Below are 5,534 nucleotides of genomic sequence, written 5' to 3' on the forward strand. Positions count from 1 at the left end.
GGGAACGATCTTTACTCATCATTTTATTACTTGTACGACTAGTGCACTTGCTAAACGTCCAACAAGTTTTTGGCGCCGTTGCCGGGGAATTTGTTTTTCAACACTAACTGATACTATAGAATTCTGAGATTGAATCCTTTTATTTTCAGTATTTTAGTTTATGTTAAGTTTCTGGTCAATTTTGATTCTGGTACATGCGAGGTACACTTGATCCAAATTTGTTGTTGTATGATCCAGAATTAGAAAGGACATTGAGGAAGCACAAAAGGGCAGCCAGACAAAGGAGACAGTTGCAAGAAATTGGTGAATCAAGTACGGTTAATCAGGAAGATATAATGGCAGAGAATCACAGACCACCACCACCACAGAGGACACTGGGAGAGTACATGACTCCTGCAGTGGTTCCTCCAATTGGGAGTGTTGTGCGCCCAACAGTGGAGCCCAACAACTTTGAATTGAAGCCTGCTTTGATACATTTGGTGCAGAAGGATCAGTTTGCTGGAACCAGTGCGGAGGACCCTTACTTGCATATAGAGAACTTCCTATTGTTGAGTGATACTGTGAAGATAAACGGTGTCACAAGAGATGCAATTCTGTTGAGACTATTCACTCATTCACTGACGGATGATGCAAGGAGATGGCTGCAATCATTGCCACAAGGAAGTATAACAACTTGGGATGATTTGCAAACCAAGTTCTTGCAAAGGTTTTTCTCAGCATCCAAGAGGGCCAAGTTGAAGGATGAAATTACAAGCTTTAAGCAGAAAGAGTCAGAATCTATTTATGAGGCTTGGGAGAGATTCAAGACTTTGTTGAGGAAATGTCCACAGCATGGATTGAGGCATGGCAACAAGAAGTAATCTTCCTGCAAGGAATGACCACTAACACTAGAACCTTGGTGCATGCCACTGCTGGTGGATCATTGACTACCAAGACCCCTCAAGAAGCCTTGGATATCTTTGAGTCATTAGCATCTCAAGAATTTGATAATGCTCCAGTGGCTGACAGAAAGACAGGAATTATCAGGTTGGATGGGTATGATGCTCTGTTGGCAAGGAATGATCAACTGATGCAGACACAGAGACAACAGCAGCAACAATTAGATACCCTTATTAAGCAACTCTCTTCACAAAAGGTAGCTTCTGTGGAAACAAAGAGTGTATATGCTATCTGTGGTAAGGGCCATGTGACAGAGGAGCGTGATTATGGGGGATCATCAGAACAAGCAGAGGTGAATGGAGTGTGGTATGATCAGAATAATCAAAGGAACTACAACAATCAGGGAAAGAATGTTTATATGCCACCATGGAAAAACAAGAATCAACACCCAGGATTCAGCTATAGTTCCAACCACCAATTGAATCCACCATTACATCCTCCACCACCACGTATGAAGGAGCAGTCAAGTGATCCTGCTGCATGGGAGAAAGCGTTTGCTCAGTTATCTAAGACGACTCAGGATTATATTCAGGGTTCTACTTCATTCAGGGAAGAGACAACTGCATTCATGCAGGAGACCAGAACTTCTTTCAGAAATCAGGAAGCATCAATCAGAAATTTGGAGACCCAGATTGGTCAATTATCAAGACAGATATCAGAGAGACCACAAGGGAAATTTCCAAGTGATACACTGGTGAATCCTAAGGAGCTGTAAAGCAATTATGACAAGAAGTGGGTTGGTACTTCAACCAGGGAAAAAGAAGGTGGAAAATAAAAAGAATGAAGAATAGGTTGTGGTTGAAGATGTGGTCTCTGATGATGAAGGAGAGAAAATGAGAAATGAGAAAAGTGAGAAGGAAGTAGTTGTTAGAGATGTTATAGTTGGAGTTGACAAAGAAGAGGAAGGGAAGGACAATAAGAATGAAGGAGAGGTAGAAGTTGGTAAAAATGCTTCCCCACAAAAGATGATGAAGTGGGAAAAGAAGAAGATGGCTGACAAGAAAGAACAGCCAGTTAGTTTATCTCCCTATGCTAAAGTTCCCTACCCTCAGAGGTTGAAGCAAGAGATTCAGAAACAGCACTATGCAAGATTTCTGGATATCTTCAAAAATTTACAAATTAACATACCATTTTCTGAAGCACTGGAAAACATGCCTCACTATGCAAAATTCATGAAGGATCTTCTTACTAAGAAGAGGAAATTAACTGATGGTGAGACAGTGGCCCTAACAGCAGAGTGTAGTTCCCTAATCCAGAAGAAGCTTCCAACAAAAATGAAAGATCCAGGAAGCTTCAGTATCTCTATTGCTATAGGAGATGTGGAGGTGGGAAAGGCATTGTGTGATTTGGGAGCCAGTATAAACTTGATGCCGTTGACAGTATGTAGAGCTTTGGGAATTAACACTTTGAAGGAGACCAATCTTATTCTGCATCTTGCAGATAGATCTATCAAGAGGCCTGAAGGTGTGGTTGAAGATGTCTTGGTCAAGGTAGACAAGTTTATTTTTCCAGTGGATTTTGTGATTCTTGACATAGAGGAAGAGGATACAGAAAGTCCTTTATTGTTAGGAAGACCCTTTTTAGCAACTGCAAGATCTTTGATAGATGTTGAACAAGGAAAGTTGTTGCTAAGGGTGGATGAGGAAACAGTCACAATTGATGTATTTGAAACCATCAAGCATCCTGTTGATGTGGAGGATTGTTTTAGATTGGATGTGATACAGGAGGTTGTGGAAGAAGTGAATAAAAAAAAAAATTCCCAGTTGAGGAACAAAGATCAGAAGAAGAGACAGGTACATAGGATTACCAAGAAGAGCCAGAAGTGGAAGAGCTTGAGAAGAAGATTGATGACATTCCAAAAGGAGCACCTAAGGTAGAACTTAAAGAATTACCTTCACATTTGAAGTATGTGTTCCTTGGGGATGATCAAACATATCCAGCAATTATTAATGCAATGTTGTCTGATGAGGAAGAAGGGAAGTTGATTAAGGTACTCAAGAAGAATAAAATGGCTATTGGATGGCAGTTTTCAGATCTCAAGGGTATTAATCCTTCCTTTTGCACCCACAAAATATTGATGGAAGAAGAGGTCAAACCAGTAAGGCAACCACAGAGGAGACTCAACCCCACTATGAAGGAAGTAGTGAGGAAGGAGGTGGTGAAGTTGCTTGATGCTGGGATGATTTACCCAATTTCAGACAGTGCTTGGGTGAGTCCTGTGCAGACCGTGCCCAAGAAAGGGGGGATGACTGTGGTGAAAAATGAGAACAATGAGTTGATTCCCACAAGGACAATTACTGGCTGGAGAATGTGCATTGATTACCGGAGGCTGAATAAGGCAACCAGGAAGGATCATTTTCCACTTCCTTTCTTGGATCAGATGCTAGAGAGGTTGGCAGGACATGCTTTCTATTGCTTCTTGGACGGTTATTCAGGGTACAATCAGATAGCTGTGGCACCAGAGGATCAGGAGAAGACTGCTTTTACATGTCCATATGGAATATTCGCATATCGGAGGATGCCTTTCGGTTTATGCAATGCTCCTGCCACATTTCAAAGGTGCATGCTTTCCATTTTTTCTGATATGATAGAATAATGCATCGAAATTTTTATGGATGATTTTTCTGTATTTGGTTCTGATTTTGATGTATGTCTAGGGAATTTAGATTCTGTTTTGAAAAGATGTCAAGACTGTAATTTGGTTTTGAACTGGGAGAAGTGTCACTTTATGGTGACAGAAGGTATAGTTCTTGGACACAAGGTGTCTAGGAATGGAATTGAGGTGGACAGGGCAAAAATTTCTGTGATAGAGAAACTTCCTCCACCTGTAAATGTTAAGGGTGTGAGGAGTTTTCTTGGTCATGTAGGATTTTATAGGCGGTTCATAAAAGATTTTTCAAAAATTGCTAAGCCCTTATGCAAGTTATTAGTTAAGGATCAAGAATTCTTGTTTGATGATGAATGTTTGCATGCATTTCATGTTTTAAAAGAAAAGTTGACCACTACACCTATCATGATGGCACCTGATTTTTCATTACCATTTGAATTAATGTGTGATGCCAGTGACTATGCCGTAGGAGTGGTATTGGGCCAAAGAGTGAATAAATTGTTGCATGTCATTTACTATGCCAGTAAGATCTTAAATGATGCACAAAAGAATTATGCTACTACAGAAAAAGAATTACTGGCTATTGTGTATGCATTTGACAAATTCAGGCCATATCTGTTAGGATCAAAAGTTATTGTTTACACTGACCATGCAGCTTTAAAGTATTTGTTGAGCAAGCAGGATGCTAAACCCAGATTGCTCCACTGGTTGTTACTGTTGCAAGAGTTTGAGGTAGAAATCAAGGACAAAAAGGGAGTTGAAAATTTGGTGGCTGATCACTTATCCAGGATTACAGAAAAAGAGCTTCAAGAAGGGCCGGAAGTAGTGATCAGAGAAGAGTTTCCTGATGAACATGTTTTGGCAATATGTGTTGTAACAGAGATGGTTGGGGATAAAGTCTTATCTATCAGTACCCCACCATGGTTTGCTGATTTTGCCAACAATAAAGCTGCTGGATTGATGCCTAAGGATTTAACATGGCAACAGAGGAAGAAATTTCTGCATGATGTTAAGAGGTATATTTGGGATGAGCCATATCTTTTCTATAGATGTTCAGATAGTGTGATCCGACGGTGTATTCCAGAGGAAGAACAGAAGGATGTGTTGTGGCATTGTCATGGCTCTGCATATGGTGGACATTTTGCAGGTGAGAGAACTGCAACAAAAGTTTTGATGAGTGGCTTCTACTGGCCCACTTTATACAAGGATGCAAAGAAGTTTGTGGAGGCATGTGACAACTGTCAGAGAACTGGGAATATTTTTAGGCGACATGAAATGCCATTGAACAATATCCAGGAAGTGGAGATCTTTGATGTTTGGGGTATGGATTTTATGGGACCTTTCCCTTCTCCCTACTCTAACAAGTATATATTGGTGGCAGTTGATTATGTTTCCAAATGGGTTGAGGCTATTGCTACACCAACCAATGATTCCAGGGTGGTGATTGCTTTTCTGAGAAAGAATATATTTTCAAGATTTGGAGTCCCTAGAGCTATCATTAGTGATGGGGGCACTCATTTTGATAATAGGATGGTGGAGTATGCCTTGGCTAAGTATGGAGTGAGGCACAAAATAAGCACTCCATATCACCCACAGACTTGTGGTCAGGTTGAGATTTCCAACAGGGGATTGAAGAGAATATTGGAGAAGACTGTTGGGAATGCTAGGACCCAGTGGTCCAAGAAACTTGATGACACCTTATGGGCATATAGGACCGCTTTCAAAACTCCTATTGGGATGTCTCCATTTCAATTGCTGTTTGGAAAAGCATGCCATTTGCCAGTTGGATTGGAGCACAAGGCTTTGTGGGCTGTGAGATATCTGAATTTTGATTCCAAAGCAGCGGGACAGAAAAGATTATTACAACTGGATGAATTGGATGAGTTTCGTTTGTCTGCTTATGAAAGTGGGGGGATAAGTACTTCTGTTCAATTCCAGGTTGAAGCTGTTCCCAGGGAAGTTAAAGTCTAGATGGTCCGACCGTTTG

General features: G+C 40.8%; 1 non-coding gene across 1 annotated transcript; it reads right to left on the reverse strand.

Moving 5' to 3' along the window:
- Positions 1–731: 731 nt before the first annotated feature.
- LOC133289998 (small nucleolar RNA R71) lies at positions 732–838 on the reverse strand. Its single transcript, XR_009748561.1, has one exon. It is a non-coding gene; the product is annotated as a small nucleolar RNA R71 (small nucleolar RNA).
- Positions 839–5,534: the final 4,696 nt, after the last annotated feature.

Source organism: Gastrolobium bilobum, unplaced genomic scaffold (genome assembly GCF_033153095.1).
Source record: "Gastrolobium bilobum isolate Gb01-03AN ecotype WA unplaced genomic scaffold, APGP_CSIRO_Gbil_v1 utg158947, whole genome shotgun sequence".
In the NCBI taxonomy this organism is placed as follows: domain Eukaryota; kingdom Viridiplantae; phylum Streptophyta; class Magnoliopsida; order Fabales; family Fabaceae; genus Gastrolobium; species Gastrolobium bilobum.